Source organism: Globicephala melas, chromosome X (genome assembly GCF_963455315.2).
Source record: "Globicephala melas chromosome X, mGloMel1.2, whole genome shotgun sequence".
Taxonomy (NCBI): Eukaryota; Metazoa; Chordata; class Mammalia; order Artiodactyla; family Delphinidae; genus Globicephala; species Globicephala melas.
This window is the reverse complement of record NC_083335.1, coordinates 69530379-69553819: the sequence shown is the minus strand read 5'-3', so window position 1 is coordinate 69553819 and position 23441 is coordinate 69530379. Positions and strand designations below refer to the sequence as shown.

General features: G+C 37.6%; 1 protein-coding gene across 7 annotated transcripts in view; it reads left to right on the top strand.

Moving 5' to 3' along the window:
* Positions 1-23441, top strand: part of EDA (ectodysplasin A) — a 371435-nt gene that overhangs the window by 184887 nt on the left and 163107 nt on the right. The window lies entirely within an intron of this gene.

Genomic DNA, 23441 nt, shown 5'->3' with positions numbered 1-23441 from the left:
ATGGAATCATATAAAATGTTGTCTTTTGTGATTGGCTTCTTTCATTTAGCATAGTATCTTCAAGGTTTATCCAGGTCATAGCATGTATCAGTACTTCATTCAATTGTATTGCCTAAAAATAATCCAGTGTATGGGCATTCCACCTTTTGTTTATCCATTCATTAGTTGATAGACATCTGGGTTGTTTTCACCTTTTGGCTGTTGTGAATAGTGATGCTATGAACATTTGTGTACAAGTTTTTGTTTGAATATCTGTTTTCAATTTTCTTGGGTATATATCTAGGAGTAGAATTTCTGGTTTTTGTGATTGCTCTATGTTTAACTTTTTGAGGAACTGTCAAGCTGTTTTCCAAAGTGGTTGCAACATCTTCCTTTCCCACCAGCAATGTTTGAAGATTCTAATTTCTCCACATCATCACCAAGATTTATTTTTTTCTCTCTTTTCTATTAAAGCTATCCTAATGGGTGTAAAGTGATACCTCCTTGTGGTTTTGACTTGCATTCTCCTAATGACTAATGATGTTAAGCATCATTTCAGGTACACATTTGCTCCTTGTATATCTTTGAAGAAACATCTGTTCAAATCCTTTGCCCAATTTTAATTGGTTTACTTGTCTTTTTTATTATGGCAAAATATATACAACATAAAAGTTACTATTTTAACCTTTTTAAATAGTTCTGAGACTTTAAAGTACAGTAAGTACGTTCACATTGTTGTACACCCATCACCACTACCCATCTCCAGAACTTTTTCACCTTCCCAAACTGAAACTCTATACCCATTAAACACTAACTCTCTGTCCTCCTTCACCTCAGCCCTTGACAATTACAGTTCTACTTTCTGTCTCTCTATATTTGACTACTCTATGTACCTCATATTAATGGAACCTTAAAATATTTGTCCTTTTGCGACTGGTTTATTTCACTTTGCATACTGTCTTCAAAGTTCATTAATGTAGCATATATCAAAATATCCTTCCTTTTTAAAGCTGAATAATATTCCCTTATATATATATATACCACATTTGTTTATCCATTCATCCACTGATGATTGCTTTCACCTTTTGGCTATTATGAATAATATTGATATAAACATGCGTGTATTAATATCCAATTTCTCCACATCTTTGCCAACAGTTGTTATTTTCTTCTTTTGTTTCATTTTGTTTTAATAATAGTTAACCTAATGGATCTGAAGTGGTATCTCATTGTAGTTTTGATTTGCATCTCCCTAATGATTAGTGATATTCAGCATCTTTTCATGTGCTTTTATTGGCTGTTTGTGTATATTCTTTGGAGAAACATCTACTCAGATCCTTTGTCCAATCTTTAATTTCGTGTTTTTTATTACTGATTTGTAAAAGTACTTTGTATATTTTGGATACAAGCCCCCTATCAAGTATGTGACTGTAAATATTTTCTCCCATTCTGTGGGTTTTCAGTTTACTTTCTTATTGTGTTCTTGATGCACAAAAGATTTTACTTCTGACGAAGTCTAATTTATCTCTCTTTTTGCTGTTGTTTGTGCTTTTAGTATTGTATCTAAAAATCCATCCCTAGCCCAAAGCCATGAAGAGTTATTTCTGTTTTGTTTTAGCAGTTTTATATATAGCTCTTTCATTTAGGTCTCTGATCTACTTCGAGTTAATTTTTGTTTATTGTATGACATAGGGGTCCAACTTCATTCTTTTGCATGTGGATATTCAGTTGTCCCAATATCTCTTCTTTTTTTTTTTTTCGGCCGCGCTACATGGCATGCCAGGATCTTAGTTCCCCAATCAGCAATCGAACCCACGGCCCCTGCAGTGGAAGCTCCAAATTGAGCTTCCACTGCAGGGGAAGCCCCCCAGTACCATTTTTTCAAAAGACTGTTCTTTTGAAACTGTTCAAGGACCGCCAGGGAAGTCCCCCAGTACCATTTTTTCAAAAGACTGTTCTTTCCTCATTGACCTGTCTAGGCATTCTCTTCCCTTTTATTTAATTCAAAGTGAGTGCACAAGGTGTATGGGTTGTTAGAAAAGGTGAGGGAGGAAAAATTTGTATGTGGTGGTCTTCAGAAGCTAAACTTTAAGCAAGTTAAATATTCACGTTTCTTTTGAGTACAGTCTGATAATGAACTTAATAAGATACTGTTTCACAACAAAGTCTTGGAGGGTGCATTTCACATTTTCAGAATGGGTTTAACTTTTTCATTTGCAAGTATAAGCCACATGTATGCTTCTTGGATAAGTACTTGCAAATATGAGTATACAGAAAGTTAACTGAGTTTTTAAATGCATTTTCTGCTGAACAGGATAGATTCAGGTATAAATGTCTTTTGCCAAATATAAATTAATATTACATTCTCTTTCAATTTTTGTTCATACCCAATAAGGCTTTTAGTAAATGGAAATGATGCAGCTATATATCACACTTCCTGTGGTGTGTTTTAATGGGAAAAGTTTCTGACCCATCAATTTTAAATAATCCCAGAAAAGAAGTGTTTACCACGACTTCTCTTTTACACATGAACTGACAAAAATGTCATACTTATGCTCTGATCACAGCTACTATTGTCCCAACAATGCTAGTGAACAAAAAATTTTCCCGCTCTCATAACGTATTACAATGCTAGGATGAACCAATTGAAACATAGAAGACCAAAGCCATAAGATCATTAAAGACCATCTAATATTTAACCCTCAAATTTAGTTTGTTTGACACATAGTGTTTTAAAAATTAAAATTAGTTTACTTTTTTTTTTTTTTTTTGGCGGTACGCGGGCCTCTCACTGTTGTGGCCTCTCCCATTGCGGGGCGCAGGCTCAGCGGCCATGGCTCACAGGCCCAGCTGCTCCGTGGCATGTGGGATCTTCCCGGACCGGGGCACGAACCCATGTCCCCTGCATCAGCAGGCGGACTCTCAACCACTGCGCCACCAGGGAAGCCCCCTTCTTTTTTTTTTAAATAGAGAGATTTCGTATAAAAGATTGAACTTTAAATTTTCCTTGAAATCTAAACCCTCTGGCAATACTGGGTCTGCATTCCCCAGTAGTAATGATAGGTCTCTCTGACACTAAGATGCTTGTTTCATTTCTATTAATTATTACACTTACACTTGTGTTTCATGTAGCAGCCCATTTCAGTCATTTATGTTACCTGCCTGGACCTTTACACCTGATCCATACTCACCCAAGTGTATTTTCCTAAGCCTGTCATAACAAATTACCATAAACTTGGTGGCTTAAAATAACAAAAACTTATTTTCTCATACTTCAGGAGACTAGAAGTCCAAAATCAAGATGTTAGCAGGTTTGGCTCTTTCTGGAGGCTCTGAGAGAGTATCTGTTCCATGCCTCTCTCTTAGCCTCTGGTGGCTACAGGCAATTCTTGGCATTCCTTGGCTTGTAGACCCATCATTCCAATCTCTACATCTGTCTTCGCATCACTTTCTTATCTGTGTTTGATTGTCTCAAATCTCCCTCTGCCTTTTTTCTATAAAAATACCTGTCATTAGATTTGGGGAACCCACCCTAAATCCAAGATGATCTAATCTCAAGATTCTTAATTACATCTGTAAAGACCCTTTCTCCAAATAAGGCCATATTCTCTTGTTCCAGGGGTTAGGACTCTTTTGAGGGCTACTGTTCAACCCACCACACCCCCATGGTACAGATAAGAAAACTGAATCCAAGATAGGTTAAGTAACTCATTCAAAATCATACAGCTAGTTTATGATGCAGAGTTGATTCAAGAACCCTAGTCTACTGACTCTAAAAAGTCCTTTCTTCCATCCTATGCTGCTGCTTTACTTCTCATCAGTTTATCTTCCAAATAAATAGAGAATAAACAGAAATAATAAGTTGCCTCTATCTCTATTGCTTTGCCATTTTGTTTGTTATTTTGCCTGATGGAGACCTTTAGAAGTCACATATAGATTTCAAAATGATCACCACGGTAAGTCTAGTTATGATATGTCACCATACAAAGATATTATGGAGTTATTGACTATATTCCTGTGGAATTCTGTTTTTGTGGAATTATTCTGAATGTGGTTAGTCAGCCACTTTGAGGTTCAATTATCTGGCTAAGCTAGTGGTAAGAGTAGTTTCCAGTAGATAAAATCTATTCTACTGCCACCCCTATTTTGCTGGGGGTACCTTAAGTTTAGTTTTCAGTGGTGAGAGTGGATTTGGACTGAACCTTCCATATCCTCCGCCCACCCTCTCTTTGTAGCCCTCTCTGACCTACACACACAGAGACACACTGATGCACAAGCCCTATCATCGTCTTCCTGCCCCAGTATAGCCATTGAAGAACAAGCCGACTGGCAGACCAAGGTATCAAACCCTGATTTTAGACACATTAACACTATCTTGAAGCCAAAAATAAATGCCATTTTCATTGTAAGTTCGGTAAAAGAGTAAAAATAAAATGTTGTTATGATAAACTGTTCTCACCCTGGTTTCTCTTCATTGTACTCTAAGGTTTCTGTCCCCTTGACACTTGACTTTATAGGCTACAACCTTCCACAATGACAATTATCATTTGTTCTGTGTCTAGTTTGGGAAACCTACAAGTTCTGGGATGAGGAGCTAAGAAATTTGAACCTCCAGCAAAATCACCCTTTACAATTCATTACCTGAGATGTAGAAGTTTATTCCTTTTGGAATAAATTACTTGAGTTTTTACTCAAATGATGCAGTGTGTTAGTTTGCTAGGGCTGCTATACAAGCTACTACAAACTGGGTTGCTTAAAAACAGAGGTTAATATTCTTACAGTTTTAGAGACTGGAAGTCTGAGATCAAGGTGTCAGCCACATGGGTTTTTTTGAGGTCTCTCTCCTTGGCTTGGAGACGGCCACCTTCTTTTTTTTTTTAACATCTTTATTGGAGTATAATTCCTTTACAATGGTGTGTTAGTTTCTGCTGTATAACAAAGAGAATCAGCTATATGTATACATATATCCCCATATCACCTCCATCTTGCATCTCCCACCCACCCTCCCTATCCCACCCCTCTAGGTGGTCACAAACACAGAGCTGATCTCCCTGTGCTATGCGGCTGCTTCCCACTAGCTATCTCTTTTACATTTGGTAGTGTATATATGTCCATGCCACTCTCTCACTTTGTCCCAGCTTCCCCTTCCCCTTCCCCGTGTGCTCAAGTCCATTCTCTACATTTGCGTCTTTATTCCTGTCCTGCCCCTAGGTTCATCAGAACCTTTTTTTTTTTTTTTAGATTTCATATATATGTGTTAGCATATGGTATTTGTTTTTCTCCTTCTGACTTCCTTCACTCTGTATGACTGACTCTAGGTCCATCCATCTCACTAAAAACAACTCAATTTCATTTCTTTTTATGGCTGAGTAATATTCCATTGTATTAATGTGGATGGCCACCTTCTTGCTGCCGTTTCACATGGTCTTTTCTCTGTGCACTCATCCCTAGTGTCTCTCTATGTGTCATAATCTCCTCTTTTTATAAGGACACCAGTCATATTGGATTTTGGCCTATGCTGACAGCCTTATTTTAATTTAATTACCTCTTTAAAGACCCTATCTCCAAGTAAAGTCACATTCTGAGGTACTAGAGGGGTTTAGGGCTTCAACACATGAATTTGCGGGGGAGGGAAGGGAGGCACAATTCAACCCATAACATATACGATATTATTTCACACATTTTGAAATATTATAGTTAGAAGGGAATTTAGAAACTTTAGTATGGTCCCCTCATTTTGCAGTGGGTGGAGACTGGGGCACAGGGAGGTTACAACACTTGCCTATGACAAGCCACATGGAGTTAATGGCAGAGGCAGGACTAGAAATCAGGTCTCCTGGCTCCAAGTTCCATGCCCTTTCCACCATACCATGTTGCCTTTAACCTCTCTCTGTCTCTCTCTCTCTCCCCTGACTATCTGTGATAGACTTGACAAAAATATATAATTAGTTGTTTTCAAAACTATGTTTACTTTTTTTTAAATTGGGGTATAGTTGTTTTTACAATGTTACTTTTATTTTCCTATACTTTCTACCCTCTACAGCTCACCTTTGGAAAAGAAAAAAAATTAAGGAATTTTCTGCTTAATTTCTTATCACTTTTTCATTTTATATGTACATTTTTCATCCTTGCTTTGAAATAACTGGATTTTTTTCAAGGTAAATGAACTTGTCCTAGCCTGGTTAGACAAAGGACTAAAATCAAAGCGGCCTCAGCTTTTTTCTACCTTCTGAGATCTGAGGTAGAGAAAGAAGATTAGCATAAACCTCTGCTTCTCCCTTTTCTGTTTACCTGTCCTTATTCCTTACAGCAGGAAGTCAAGGATTCTAGAAACCTTGATATATATATATACATCCCTCTTCTCCACTCGCATTCATACCCCTACCCCTTCCAAGACAATAAATATCAACATTGAACTGGTGTTGTAAAAACTGCCCAGTTGTTCTTCCTTTAGCCCGAGGTAATTAAGTTCAAACCTCAGAACCTGATAGGAAAGAAAATTCTGAATGCAAATGTACCTTTTCTTCACTTGTAAATCTTCTCCACTCTGCCTTTTGAGAATGAAATATCAAGAGAGAAATAAGAGAAAATTTGAGTTATAAAGTGCAGGATCTGAGCTTTCAAAGATTTATTAAAGTTAGGTGTACTCTTCCATTTAATCCTTGAGGGGTTTAATTTTACTTAAATTACTGGCAGAAACTATTTGTTCTCAATGGTCAGTTAGTTACCTCAGTGGACCAGAGAACACTTTACTGTCTCTAAATCCCCAGTTATTTGCTTCTTGAGAGATAGGTGTTTAATGACAAAAAGCCTTTCTTCACATGAGTCCCTTGGGGTAACATAGCCCCCATGCTGCCCCTCTCTTGCCCTGCAGATTACTAAAGGACTCATCTGGTTAAGTCATCCCCTGTGAAGACATTAGAGGGCAGGGATTCATCCCTTATTGCCTCTACTGCGATGTGTCAGAGCTTGATCCTATTGCCCACTTAGTATAGACGGAAACACTGGAAGGCACTAAGACAGTATAGATGCCTGTGCCATTGAGGTACAAAAAAAATTAAATCCACGTCTTCCAAGCAGATATGTGTGGTACCACAGCCTTAATGATTTTGACTCTCCAGGAGGTAGGAACATAGATTAAATTGGACTGGCATGTTCTCAGACTGGACATGAATGTTGGGGTGAAAATAAGCACAGGATCATATTATTTAATAAACAATGTGGACAACATGAGATAATAGAGCAGCAATTTCTTTTTCAAACAGTATTCTAGAAATTCCTGATTTGGGGGGGTGGGGTTTGGCTACATGGCTCTAGTCCTTCCCCTATTGAAGTCATTTCAACTGGACTTTTCCATTTTATGTGTGTGTGTGTGTGTGTGTGTGTGTATAAAGTGGGTGTGGTTCAAAAAATATTTAATATAAAGTTCCACATTTTATGTTTTAAAATTTTAGTTTCTGTTTAATAGTTCATTTGAACAAAAATTTCTCACCCTCTAAAAAATGTTCTAGTGTACTATGGGAGACAATTTCTTCCCGATTTTTTAATATATTTATATTAAAAATCTTAGGTATATAAAACAAAACTGAGTAATGTTATATCCTTAAATATTTTTTTACTGAAAACAATAAAATTGGAACTGCCCTGCTTTTGCTGTACCTATTGAACAAGTTTCCTTCCCAGAGTGACAATTCACATTCATCATCAGCCTTTCCCCGTTCTTATTTTCAGCAGTCGGAATAACAAGTGCCATTATGATGTCTGATGTATCTGGAGCCAGGCTCTGACAGAAACAGAGTTCTCTTGCTTTCTTCTCTTTGCAATTATTAAGGCTTTCAGCAGACATTTGCACCCATGTACTTTAGTGGCTGCCACTCTTACTGTGATTTTTAAGTGTTTTCCTCTATTATTATTACTTTTCTAACATCTTATTGGAGTATAATTGCTTTACAATGGTGTGTTAGTTTCTGCTTTATAACAAAGTGAATCAGCTATACATATACATATATCCCATATCTCTTCCCTGTTGCATCTCCCTCCCTCCCACCCTCCCTATCCCACCCTTCCAGGTGGTCACAAAGCACCGAGCTGAACTCCCTGTGCTATGCGGCTGCTTCCCACTAGCTATCTCTTTTACATTTGGTAGTGTATATATGTCCATGCCACTCCCACTTTGTCCCAGCTTACCCTTCTCCCTCCCTCTGTCCTCAAGTCCATTCTCTAGTAGGTCTGCGTCTTTATTCCCGTCCTGCCCCTAGATTCTTCATGAACATTTTTTTTTTAGATTCCATATATACATGTTAGCATATGGTATTTGTTTTTCTCATTCTGACTTACTTCATTCTGTATAACAGTCTCTAGGTCCATCCACCTCACTACAAATAACTCAACTGGTTTCCTTTTATGGCTGAATAATATTCCATCGTATATATGTGCCACATCTTCTTTATCCATTCATCTGTCAAAGGACACTTAGGTTGCTTCCATGACCTGGCTATTGTAAATAGTGCTGCAGTGAACATTGTGGTACATAACTCTTTTTGAATTATGGTTTTCTCGGGTATATGCCCAGTAGTGGGATTGCTGGGTCGCATGGTAGTTCTATTTTTAGTTTTCTAAGGAACCTCCATACTGTTCTCCATAGTGGCTGTATCAATTTACATTCCCACCAACAGTGCAAGAGGGTTCCCTTTTCCCCACACCCACTCCAGCATTTACTGCTTGTAGATTTTTTGATGATGGCCTTTCTGACTGGTTTGAGGTGATACCTCTGTGTAGTTTTGATTTGCGTTTGTCTAATGATTTGTGATGTTGAGCATCATTTCATGTGTTTGTTGGCAATCTCTATATCTTCTTTGGAGGAATGTCTATTTAGGTCTTCTGCCCATTTTTGGATTGGGTTGTTTATTTTTTTGATATTGAGCTGCATGAGCTGCTTGTAAATTTTGGAGATTAGTCCTTTGTCAGTTGCTTCATTTGCAAATATTTTCTCCCACTTTGAAGGTTGTCGTTTCGTCTTGTTTATGGTTTCCTTTGCTGTGAAAAAGCTTTTAAGTTTCATTAGGTCCCATTTCTTTATTTTGGTTTTAATTTCCATTTCTGTAGGACGTGGGTCAAAAAGGATCTTGCTGTGATTTATGTCATAGAGTGTTCTGCCTATGTTTTCCTCTAAGAGTTTTATACTGTCTGGCCTTGCATTTAGGTATTTAATCCATTTTGAGTTTATTTTTGTGTATGGTGTTAGGGAGTGTTCTAATTTCATTCTTTTCCATGTAGCTGTCCAGTTTTTCCAGCAACACTAATTGAAGAGGCTGTCTTTTCTCCATTGTATATTTTTGCCTCCTTTATCAAAAATAAGGTGACCATATGTGTGTGGGTTTATCTCTGGGCTTTCTATCCTGTTCCATTGATCGATGTTTCTGTTTTTGTTCCAGTACCATACTGTCTTGATTACTGTAGCTTTGTGGTATAGTCTGAAGTCAGGGAGCCTGATTCCTCCAGCTCTGTTCTCCTTTCTCAAGACTGCTTTGGCTATTCAGGGTCTTTTATGTTTCCATACAAATTGTGAAATTTTTTGTTCTAGTTCTGTGAAAAATGCCAGTGGTAGTTTGAAAGGGATTGCATTGAATCTGTAGATTGCTTTAGTAGTATAGTCATTTTCACAATGTTGATTCATCCAATCCAAAAACATGGTATATCTCTCCATCTGTTCGTATCATTTTTAATTTCTTTCATCAGTGTCTTATAGTTTTCTGCATACAGGTCTTTTGTCTCCTTAGGTAGGTTTATTCCTCGGTATTTTATTCTTTTTGTTGCAATGGTAAATGGGAGTGTTTCCTTAATTTCTCTTTCAGATTTTTCATTATTAGTGTATAGGAATGTAAGAGATTTCTATGCATTACTTTTGTATCCCGCTACTTTACCAAATTCATTGATTAGCTCTAGTAGTTTTCTGGTAGCATCTTTAGAATTCTCCATGTATGGTATCATGTCAGCTGCAAACAGTGACAGCTTTACTTCTTCTTTTATGATTTGGATTCCTTTTATTTCTTTTTTTTCTCTGATTGCTGTGGCTAAAACTTCCAAAACTATGTTGAACATTAGTGGTGAGAGTGGACAACCTTGTCTTGTTCCTGATCTTAGAGGGAATGGTTTCAGTTTTTCACCATTGAGAATGATGTTGGCTGTGGGTTTGTCATATATGGCCTTTATTATATTGTGGTAAGTTCCCTGTAAGTCTACTTTCTGGAGGGTTTTTTTAATCATAAATGGGTGTTGAATTTTGTCAAAAGCTTATTCTGCATCTATTGAGATGATCATATGGTTTTTCTTCTTCAGCTTGTTAATATGGTGTATCACATTGATTTATTTGCATATATTGAAGAATCCCTGCATTCTTAGGATAAACCCCACTTGATCCTGTTATATGATCCTTTTACCGTGCTGTTGGATTCTCTTTGCTAGTATTTTGTTGAGGAGTTTTGCATCTACGTTCATCAGTGATATTGTCCTTAGTTTTCTTTCTTTGTGACATCTTTGTCTGGTTTTGGTATCAGGGTGATGGTGGCCTTGTAGAATGAGTTTGGAAGTGTTCCTTCCTCTGGTATATTTTGGAAGGGTTTGAGAAGGATGGGTGTTAACTCTTCTCTAAATGTTTGATAGAATTCGCCTGTGAAGCCATCTGATCCTGGGCTTTTGTTTGTTGGAAGATTTTTAATCACAGTTTCATTTTCAGTACTTGTAATTGGTCTCTTTATATTTTCTATTTCTTCCTGGTTCAGTCTCAGAAGGTTGTGCTTTTCTAAGAATTTGTCGATTTCTTCCAGGTTGTCCATTTTATTCGCATATAGTTGCTTGTAGTAACCGCTCATGATCCTTTGTATTTCTGCAGTGTCAGTTGGTACTTCTCCTTTTTCTTTTCTAATTCTATTGATTTGAGTCCTCTCCCTTTTTTCTTGATGAGTGTGACTAATGGTTTATCAATTTTGTTTATCTTCTCAAAGAACCAGCTTTTAGTTTTATTGACCTTTGCTATTGTTTCCTTCATTTCTTTTTCATTTATTTCTGATCTGATCTTTATCATTTCTTTCCTTCTGCTTACACTGGGGGTTTTGTGTTCTTATTTCTCTAATTGCTTTAGATATAAGGTTAGGTTGTTTATTTGAGATGTTTCTTGTTTCTTATGGTAGGATTGTATTGCTATAAACTTCCCTCTTAGAACTGCTTTTGATGTATCCCATAGGCTTTGTGTTGTCGTGTTTTCATTGTCATTTGTTTCTAGGTATTTTTTGATTTCCTCTTTGAGTTGTTCTGTGATCCCTTCATTATTAATTAGTGTATTGTTTAGCCTCTGTGTGTTTGTATTTTTTTTACAGATTTTCCCTGTAATTGATATCTAATCTTATAGCATTGTGTTCGGAAAAGATACTTGATATGATTTCAATTTTCTTAAATTTATTGAGGCTTGATTTGTGACCCAAGATATGATCTATCCTTGATGTTCCATGAGCACTTGAGAAGAAAGTGTATTCTGTTGTTTTTTGATGGAAAGTCCTATAAATATCAATTAAGTCCATCTTTTTTAAAAAAAATATTTACTTATTTATTTGGTTGCACCAGGTCTTGGTTGCGGCAGGCAGGGTCCTTAGTTATGGCATGCAAACTCTTATTTGCGGCATGCATGTGGGATCTAGTTCCCTGACCAGGGAGCGAACCTGGGCCTCCTGCGTTGGGAGCCTAGAGTCTTAACCACTGCGCCACCAGGGAAGTCCCGAAGTCCATCTTTTTAATGTATCACTTAAAACTTGTGTTTCCTTTTTTATTTTCATTTTGGATGATCTGTCCATTGTTGAATGTGGGGTGTTAAAGTCCCCTACTATGATTGTGTTACTGTGGATTTCCCCTATTATGTCTGTTAGCATTTGCCTTATGTATTGGGGTTCTCCTATGTTGGGTGCATAAATATTTCCAATCGTTATATCTTCTTCTTTGATTGATCTCATGATCATTATGTAGTGTTCTTCTTGTCTCTTGTAATAGTCTTTGTTTTAAAGTCAATTTTGTCTGATACGAGAACTGCTATTCCAGCTTTCTTTCAATTTCCATTTGCATGGAATGTCTTTTTCCATCCCCTCACTTTCAGTCTGTATGTGTCCCTTGGTCTGAAGTGGGTCTCTTGTAGACAGCATATATATGGGTCTTGTTTTTGTATCCATCCTGCCAGTTTGTGTCTTTTGGTTGGAGCATTTAATCCATTTACATTTAAGGTAATTATTGATATGTATGCTCCTATTGCCATTTTATTAATTGTTTTGGGTTTGTTATTGTAGGTCTTTTCCTTCTCTTGTGTTTCCTGCCCAGAGAAGTTCCTTTAGTATTTGTTGTAAAGCTGGTTTGGTGGTGCTGAGTTCTCTTAGCTTTTGCTTGTCTGTAAAGGTTTTAATTTCTCCATCGAATCTGAATGAGATCCTTGCTGGGTAGAGTAATGTTTGTTGTAGGTTTTTCCCTTTCATCACTTTAAATATGTCCTGCCACTCCCTTCTGGCTTGCAGTTTCTGCTGAAAGATCAGCTGTTAACCTTATGTGGGGATTCCCTTGTATGTTATTTGTGGGCTTTCCCTTGCTGCTTTTAATATTTTTTCTTTGTATTTAATTTTTGATAGTTTGATTAATATATGTCTTGGCATGTTTCTCCTTGGATTTATCCTATATGGGACTCTCTGTGCTTCCTGGACTTGATTAACTATTTCCTTTCCCATATTAGGGAATTTTTCAACTATAATCTCTTCAAATATTTTCTCAGTCCCTTTCTTTTTCTCTTCTTCTTCTGGGACCCCTATAATTCGAATGTTGGTGCTTTTAATGTTGTCCTAGAGGTCTGTGAGACTGTCATCAATACTTTTCCTTCTTTTTTCTTTATTCTGCTCTGCAGTAGTTATTTCCACTATTTTATCTTCCAGGTCACTTATCCGCTCTTCTGCCTCAGTTATTCTGCTATTGATTCCTTCTAGAAAGTTTTTAATTTCATTTATTGTGTTGTTCATCATTGTTTGTTTGCTCTTTAGTTCTTGTAGGTCCTTGTTAAACGTTTCTTGTATTTTCTCCATTTTATTTCCAAGATTTTTGATCATTTTTACTATCATTACCTGATTTGTTTTTCAGGTAGACTGCCTATTTCCTCTTCATTTGTTTGGTCTTGTGGGTTTTTACCTTGCTCCTTCATCTGCTGTTTGTTTCTCTGTCTTTGCATTTTGCTTAACTTTCTGTGTTTCGAGGGTCTCCTTTCTGCAGGCTGCATGTTTGTAGTTCCCGTTGTTTTTGGTGTCTGCCCCCAGTGGGTACGGTTGGTTCAGTGGGTTGTGTAGGCTTCTTGGTGGAGGGGACTAGTGCCTGTGTTCTGGTGGATGAGGCTGGATCTTGTCTTTTTGGTGGGCAATTCTGCATCCAGTGGTGTGTTTTCATGTGTCTGTGACCTTATTTTGATTTTAGGCAGCCTTTCTGCTAGTCGGTGGTGTTGTCTTTCTGTCTTGCTAGTTGTTTGGCTTGGGGTGTCCAGCACTGTAGGTTGCTCATCATTGATTGGAGCTGGGTCTTGGCATTGAGATGGAGATCTCTGGGAGATTTCCGCCAGTTGATATTATGTGGAGCTGCGAGGTCTCTTGTGGACCAATGTCCTGAACTCTGCTCTCCCCTCTCAGAGGCACAAGCCTGACACCCGGCCAGAGCACCAGGACTTTGTCATCTACACGGCTGCTAGTGTTGCAGGGTCTCCTGCAGAGGCAGGGGGCATCTGTGGCTCATCATGGAGAGAAGGACACTGGCAGCAGAAGTCTGGGAAGCACTCCTTGGCATGAGCCCTCCCAGAGTCCACCAGTAGCCCCACCAGAGAGCCTGTAGCTTCCAGTGCTGGGTTGCCTCAGGCCAAAAAACCTTTTCCTCTGTTATTAAGTATGGTCCTGAAGAAGAGATATTGTGTAGTGGGAATAGAAGTGTTGAGCTCTAGTGGATGGTTCTTTTGTGAGAGCATACCTTTGAGCAAGCCACAGAGGAATGTATTGGAGGGAAATATTTGAGAACCACTTCTATTCTTCTCCAGCACTACTGCTCATTCACAGGGATAGAACTAGTTCTGTGAAAGACACACAATGTGGGGACATCTGGTGGGCTAGATTTGCTGCAGTGGCCTCATCAACTGGTTCATATTAATCGTAGCAACCATCCGTGGCTTTACCATTGCTCCAGTTTGCCGTTTGCAGCCGTCTTTGTTTGGTAGTGAACTGTCCTTTGCCTAAGTGCAGACCTCAGATCTGTTTAGCAGACCTGAGAGATTGTCAGAAATACATTATTTCGAGTAGTGTGGCCTAAAATTCTAAGAAACCATGTTGCTAATAGGAGGGAAGTCATAATTTCTGAGTATTTGATGTTCCAATTATTACAGTTTACATATATACACATAAAATTTCTTAACTGTTCCTATGTACTCTATTCATTAATTCCATACAATTATATAGCACTTTACATTCTCCAAAATAGTTTCCCATACATTCTTGTTTAATCTTTACACTATATCTGTGAGTTTAAAATTACTCTCTATTTTATAGATAAAAGAAGTGAGGTTAAGAGAGGTAACATATGTTGTAAGATTTCAGAGCTAGGAAATAATTGGTCCTGAATTCTTTTTCTAAATTCCTAGCCTACTACTTTTGTCTATTACACCCCACCTATCTTTGTTACAGAGGTAGTGTGTTATAATAGAGCCAGACTGCCTGCATTTGAATTGCATGTCATTTACTTCCTAGTGATGTGACCTTAGATAAGTCATTAAACCTCTCTGTGCTAAACTTTTCTCATTTGATAAATGGGAGTGATAATGGTACCTACCTCATAGGACTGTTGTGAGGATTAAATGAGTTGAGATGTGGAAAGTACTTAGAACAGTGATTTGAATAGTCAATGTTATATTAGCATTTTTTGCCATCATTACTTTTATTATTATCATCCTTGTTATGAGCAGCAACAGCATTATTGCATAGCATGGTGGTTAAGATCTCATTCGTTTAACACAGACTTCCTGGATTCAAATCCAGACTCCACCACTGACCAACTGTGTGACTTTGGACAAGTTACTTCAGTGCTCTGTGCCTCAGTTTCTTTTTTTTATATCTTTATTGGAGTATAATTGCATTACAATGTTGTGTTAGTTTCTGCTGTATAACAAAGTGAATCAGCTATATGTATACATATATCCCCATATGCCCTCCCTCTGGTATCTCCCTCCCACCCTCCCTATCCCACCCCTCTAGTGGTCACAAAGCACTGAGCTGATCTCCCTGTGCTATGCAGCAGCTTCCCACTAGCCATCCATTTTACATTTGGTAGTGTATATGTGTCAATGCTACTCTCACTTCGTCCCAGCTTCCCCTTTCCGCCCTGTGTCCTCAAATAATTTTCAGTTTCTTCATACATAAAATGCTAGTCACACAAGGAAGGCTGCTATGACTATTAAATGAGTTAATCCATGTAACATGCTTAGCCCAATGCTCGATGCATAGAACCCCCACTTGCCTTATTCTTAATATCTTGGCTGCAAACTCAACCCCACAAAGTGTCTGTATGGCAGTTGTGTATTGTATGTGGCATATGTAATTCATCAGTTCTCTATAGTCTAATCACACAAGCCAGTGGTTTGGTTGTCATGGCAGTTCTTCAGTAGGAATGTATTTGTCATATAAAAGTTATTTTTGGTCAATCAGTGTGGTGTGGTGAAATGAGCATTCACTGGAGATCTGGTTCTATTACTGAGTGGCCTTCCAAGTGAAATTCTAGAGCCTAGAGAAATTATTTTAGCAAGAGTAAGAAATAACTTCCCCATCACCCTCTTTTCTGTCTGCTGCTTAGCTGTGATCTATAGTTTCCAGCTTATAGTTGAATGAGCCTATACTGGGAAGGCAGTGTGGTATTATTATATTTAGGGACAAAAAATGTTTCTAGGTTGAATTTTTTTCCAGTACTATACTACAAGTCAATTGGAAAATGAGACATACTTAGCAGTTTCTTGAGAAGTAACTTTGCTAGACCCCATTTGTTAAGCACTCAGAGGGTTCCTATGCACAGCTTCACAAGTAAACCCTCAGTTTATGGGATGATTTTATTCTAAAAGATCATTTTTAGGTAGGTTGTTGGGCAATTGCATGTTTTCTTGTAAAAAAATAATGATATTATGGTGGGGAAGATCCCAGATTAGCCCACAAAATTGGATTTAACCTGTGATATGGTTGAAATATTGTACATGCAGTTCATAAATCATGTGCAAGAGTGCTGTCTCAGTACTAGTAATTAAAGCAAAAATATAATTGAGTAAGAAGTAGCACCTTGAATGCTAAAGCATGAGAATAGCAGAGTTAACTACAGGTTGAGGAGATAGATGGAGGCTTTGGGAGATTGTTTCTGAAGAGCACTTCTGGGTACTTTCAATGGACATTGGAAGTTGATGGCATAGGTTTTATGTGTAATTTCACTTCAGAAAAGATGGCTTTCCTTTTCCTTGATACAGGTATCTTACTAACAGTGCTCTTACAACTATCCAGCCATGATTATGGTCATTTGGGGTTCACAAATAGAACAAATTTACTGAGAGAGAGGTTATCTTGAAGTAACTGGGCAAAAGAGAGGGGAAGGAAGAAAGATTTAAAGGGGCATTTTTGGTCCATGAGAGAACGTGATTGTAAGATGGAGTTGATGAACCACTATGAATGATGGAAGAAGAGAAGTGGGAGCTCAGCTCGTACACAGGATCCCAATGGAAAGAAAGAAGTGAGATGCTTTCCATGATACCCCAGCACCTTTTAAATTTCTACTCAAACATTCTTCCTATACTGTAGTTCTTCATATATGTCCTCTCTCCTCTGCTAGACCACCTCTTGGAGGGAGAAATGATTTCTTATCCATCACTCTGCTGCCAATAATACCTAGCACGTAGTAGGTGTATAACACATTGTATGTTGAAATGAAATTAGATGTGATCTCAAAGCTGAAACTGTTTCGTTTTTATTTGACCAGGGCATTAAAAGGCTGTAAAACTCTACCCTCAACTTGCAGGTGGTACATAATACTAGTATTTGCCAGAGCTGAATTCTGACTTGCAATATTCCAAATAGAGAACTGAGAATTCACACATAAATCATCTCTGTTTGGTTATAGACATATCCTCTTCTCTCCATTTCATGGGTGACACCTTTATTCAGCCTTTATTTCTCTAATCTCCCTCCCTTGGAGCAGAATCTGGCCAAACGGAATTTGCAAACACTCTGTACATGGAACTTTGGAGGCTCCCTGATTGACAAAGCTCTTTGGAGACACACATTTTACTTTATAGCTTCCCTCAGGAACACAAAGCATCATGCTCGTTCCGAAGAGGTTTGACTATTGATTCTTTGTCTTCCTCTTTGCTTTTGTTCATCTGACCCCTTCCCTGATTCATTCCTGCTGGAGACAAACCACATGCTGAACCATGGAGAACAGTCTGTAATGAAAAAATAAGCTGCTCCCAATTTTAAATATTGCATGTTGGGGCAAAGGCAGATTTCCTTTTCCTCTAAAGCTATAACATTAAAAAAAATTCTGTTTGATATTCAGAGTTATTTGATCTGGCAGTTTAACAACTCTTGATGTTTTAATTGCTTCTTTAAAGGATTTCATCTACATTTCTAGGTTTATTTTTATTTTACTCTGAAGGAATGTCAATATTAGCCATCACTTTGCCCAGTAAGTTACCATTGCAGGATCTTGGAGTAAAATCCAGTAATTACTGGAGCTGGTAATTTAAGACCCTGCTGAGAAACTTGGCAATTTCCCTTTTGCTGAGGAGACATCTTTTCCCATGGGGCTAGCAATCATTTATGGTTCTGAATCAATTTTTCCCCCAGTTTATTGAGAAATAATTGACATACACCACTGTATAAGATTAAGGCATATAGCATGATGGTTTGATTTACATGTATTGTGAAATGATTATCAATAGGTTCAGCTAACATCCATCTTCTCATATAGAAAAGAAAGAAAAAAGAAAACAAAAATATTTTTCTCCTTCTGGGGAGAACTCATAAGATTTACTGTCAGCAACTTTCAAATATATTATACAGCAGTATTACCTATAGTCATCGTGTTGTATATTACATGCCTAGTACTTATTTATCTTACAACCAAGATATATAACTATTTATCTTATAACTAAGATATATATGTACCTTTTGACAACCTTCCTCCAATTTCCCCTCAGCATTTGGTAACCACAAGTCTGGTCTTTTTATCTAGGAGTTTTTTTTTGTTTTGTTTTGTTTTGTTTTTGTTTTTGTTTTAGATCCCACATACCCACATATACGAGATCATACAGTATTTGTCTTTCTCTGACTTATTTCACTTAGCATAATGCCTTTAATTTCCGTCCATGTTGTCGCAAATGGTAGTATTTCCTTGTTTTTATGGCTAATATTCCATTGTATATATACACCACAACTTCTTTATACATTCATTTATTGATCGACATTTAAGTTGTTTCCATGTCTTGGCTATTGTAAATAATGCTGCTATGAACATGAGGGTGCAGATATCTTTTCAAGTTAGTGTTTTTGTTTCCTTTATATATATTCTCAGATGTGGAATTGCTGGATCATATCGCAATTGTATTTTTAATTTTTTGAGGATCCTCCGTACTGTTTTCCATAGTGGCTGTACTAATTAACAATCACATCAACAGTGCACAAGGGTTCCCTTTTCTTCACATCCATGCCAGCATTTGTTATCTGTCTTTTTTGAAAATTTATTTTATTGAAGTATAGTTGATTTACAATGTTGTGTTAATTTCAGCTGTACAGCAAAGTGATTCAGTTATACATAATATATATACATTCTGTTTCATATTCTTTTCCCCTGTGCTATACAGTAGGACCTTGTTGTTTATCCATTCTATACATAATAGTTTGCATCTGCTAATCCCAAACTCTCATTCCATACCTCCCCCACACCCCTCCCCCTTGGCAACTACAAGTCTGTTCTCTATGTCTGTGAGTCTTCTTGTTTTTTTGATGATGGTCATTCTAACAGATGTGAGGTGATATCTCATTGTGGTTTTATTTTACATTTCCCTAATGACTAGTGATGTTGAGCATCTTTTTATATACCTCTTGGCCTTTCATATATCTTCTTTGGAGAAATGTGTATTCAGGTCCTTTGCCCATTTTTTTAATTGGGCTATTTTTTGTGGGAGTGGTATTGAGTTGTATGGTTTCTTCATATATTTTGGATATTTAACCCCTTATCAGATATGTGGTTTGCAAATGTTTTCCCCATTCTGTAGGTTTTCTTTTCACTTTGTTGATGGCTTTTTTTTGCTGTGCAGAAGCTATCTAGTTTGATGTAGTCCTACTTGTTTATTTTTTTATTTTGTTGCTTGTGCTTTATGTGTTGTATCCAAGTAATCATTACCAAGACCCATATCAAGGAGCTTTGTTCCTGTTTTCTTCTAGGAGTTTCATGGTTTCAGGTCTTACATTTAAGTCTGAAACCCATTTTGAGTTTATTTTTGTGACTGGTGTTAAGATATGGCTCCAGTTTCATTATTTTACATATAAATATCCAATTATCCTACCACCATTTATTGAAGACTATCTTTTCCCCATTGAGTCTTCCTGGCTCCCTGGTTAAATAATAGTTGACCATATATGCTTGGGTTTATTTCTAGACTCTCAATCCTGTTCCATTGGTCTATTTGTCTGTTTTTATGCCAGTACCATACTGTTTTGATGACTATAGCTGTAGAGTATAGCTTGAAATCAGGAAGTGTGATGCCACTACTTTGTTCTTCTTTCTCATGATCTCTTTGGCTATTTGGGGTCTTTTGTGGCTCCATATAAACTTTAGGAGTGTTTTTTTCTCTATTTCCATAAAAAAATGCCATTGGAGTCTTGATGGGGTTTGCATTGAATCTATAGATGACTTTTGATGGTGTTGATATTTCAACAATATTAGTTCTTCCAATCCATATACACAGGATACTTTTCCATTTATTTGTGTCTTCTTCAATTTCTTTCATCAATGTCCTATAGTTTTAAGAATAGAGATCTTTCACCTCCTTAGTTAAATTTAATTCATAAGTAGTTTTATTGTTTTGTTCTGAATCTATTTTATTTTGTTTTATCTTTTATGGGTTTTTTTGATGTGAACCAATTTTAAAGTCTTTTATTGAAATTGTTACAATATTGCTTCTGTTTTATGTTTTGGTTTTTTGGCCGTGGGGCATGTGGGATTCCAGCTCCTGGACCAGGGATCAAACCCACACCCCCTGCATTGGAAGGCGAAGTCTTAACCACTGGACCACCAGGGAAGCCCCTCTGAATCAGTTTTAAATAATTGTTGTACCTTCAAGATCAGCTTTCTATGTTCCTTTGGAAGAGATTGAGGTCATTCTATTCTGGGTGTTTTTTTTGTTTGTTTGTTTGTTTTTGCAGTACGCAGGCCTCTCACTGTTGTGGCCTCTCCCGTTGCGGAGCACAGGCTCCGGACTCGCAGGCTCAGCGGCCATGGCTTACGGGCCCAGCCACTCCGCAGCACGTGGGATCTTCCCAGACCGGGGCACGAACCTGTGTCCCCTGCATTGGCAGGCGGACTCTCAACCACTGCGCCACCAGGGAAGCCCCTGGGTGTTATTTTTAAGTCCCTCTTAACTCAGATAAATGTGCAATTATAAGATGTGTTAACAAGAAAAACTCAGTCAACTCACAATCTCCTAGGGTATTACTTCATTTTTGTCTATTCATATTCTTCCAGGATCAAATAGAATACTTTGTTGGCATGCTACTTATATGTATGCATCTAGCCATTTGAATTCTCTGAACCAAACTACTTATATTCAAAGATGAAAGTGTCTTCTGAGATCATCTAATCTAGCCCCTTCTAAATGTTTTAACTTGTATTCATTAATAAAAGGGGGGCTGGTTGAGCCCACGTCTTTGCTCTTTTGTTATATATCCTTTGAATTTTTCCCATTAAGAAATGTTTATTAAATGCTTACATGGTGAACGCAGTCCAAAGTAATTTGCTTCAGGAGGCATGGTTCTTGGAGTTTTGTATCCTACACGCTAAAACCAATGGCACTGACTTTTACATTTTCTCTTCTAAACTTTCTTTACACTCCCTCACCACCACCACCCACCCCATAGCATACATTTTGAGGAGATGAAAACAAATCTCCTAAACATTTATTTTCCTGCTTTGAAGCAGCACTGCAAGAAGAGGCTTCCTTTTGCAGGACATGCTTTACCCTTGACAGGGATAATCAAAGGTTAAATGAAAGGACCAGCCAACTGCTTGACAAAGGGGGCACTGGCTAAGATGGTTGGGGAGAAGTGGACTTAAGCAACTAGGTGTATTATTCAGCTACCCATTATCTTTTCTTGCCTTTACCCTCTCTTCCAAACACTAGGAATATAAGACCTTATACTTAAGCCTTTATACATATATACTTTATACTTGTATATTACTATCAAAAACATTTTTTGAGAAACGGAACCAACTACTAATTCAACTGTCTGGTTCCTCTTCTGAAATTTAAAAAAAGTGCTTAAAATCCAGAAATTTCCAAATGAAGCTCACAAGTTTGTCTACTGGTCATTTTTTGTGCCACTTCACTGGGCTTAAGGTCAGTCTCTTCTTTGGGCTTTCTGGACTATTTTATTCTTGGCATCCATTTTCAATAGCTAACACTCAGTCATTGAAAATTTCAGAGACTGCTACCATGTGAGGAATTTCAAAATATGAATTATGGTAGTTGGAAAATCAGATGTACACAGTATAATGTTAGAACCTGTTCTTGCCTGGATCAGTTTTACTGAGTCTGCCCCTTTCTGCTAGTGTTCACCCATCTTCACCATTCCCAGCCCATTTCTTTTCTCTTGACTTCACCAGACTGTAAACTACATGAAGGAGGAGACTACCCAGTCTGTCTGATTCACGGGTATAAGTCTGTATATGTCGTATGACTAACATAATACATGGCACATAGAACACTCAATAAATATTTATTGACTGAACTGAGGCCAATAGTGTTATCTTAGTTCTTGTATTTGCTTCTACCACCAGCCTAGATAGAGTCTTCTGGCTGAACTCTGCCTAGTTATTGAAACAAGGTCCTTTATGGCTCTCTGTTTATCTTTGAGTATAGACTACACCCCAGCAACCCTCAACTACCTTCTTAGTTCTAATGGCAATATTTCTCTGATCACCCACTCTTGAAACTCTTAAAGTGCCCCTTTCTCACAACAAATTTCTCTCCTAACTAACTATCCACTTTCCTTTCGACTCATTCTTTCCTTTTTTTTTTATTGTGCACTGTTTTTTGAAGATTGCCTGGACTCAAAACATTTCATGCAGTGTGCCATCCTCACAGTCTCCTGCTTGATGTCCTACAGAGCACAAATGTACATTTATACTTTTATTCGCATAAAAAGGGCCTACTCCTTTCTACCCTGAAGAAGGGCTACCCCAACTCACAAACAGTGGGGGGGTATCTTTTGAGCACAAAGACACATAGAAGCAGGGTAATTCCATTCTTTTAAGGCAATTTTTAAAATATCACATTGAAGTGATGGTGTTAAAGTACTTTCCCAAAGTTAAATTTTCAAGTGTCTGCCTTCCTCTTCTCTTCTCTGGATATCATACTGACACGTCTGCCATTCAAATGGGATTTTATGAAGCTGTCAAATTGGGAATGGTGACATGGAATGCTGTGGCATTCAGAATGTCTTTCTGTTGTTCCCTCCTGAGAGCCAGGATGATGGGATGATATTACAGAGGTTCTGTCTGTATTCCCAATCATCGATGCAAATTGACAGCAGTACCGTGAAGTCAGGCTTACTGGGGGAAAAAAACAAATCCCACAGATTGCTAGAGTATGAGTTCTACAGCATTTATGTAGAAGAAAAAAGAAGTACTTTTAGCTAATTATGTCTTGTCATTTCTGTATTACAACACATAGCTGAGAACATAGAAGGTATTCAGTAAGTATATGGCAAAGTTAAAATTGTTGCCTTGATAACACTTCCATTTCTCAGGTTGTAGAATAATTCAAGCAAGGAATTGCTACTGTGGTCATAATTCTGAACGGGAAGGAAGAGCTGGCTGGTAACATAGTGGTGATAGGAATCTTGGGATAAAGTGAATTTCTCATCTTAGAATTTGTAGTAATGAAGGAAGGAAATGTTGTTTATGGTCCCACATCTATTATAGGCTTTAGAAAATCATATTTCAAAAATTAGGGGAATAAAAGATACATATGTCCCCATTGTCGTGACATACTACATTTTTTAAATGATGAGAGATTCTCAAAATCAGAAACTCCCAATTTCTGGGCAATAAAGAAGGGAAAGAAATACCTAAAACAGTCATGCTCAACCTTCATTATGCCTCAA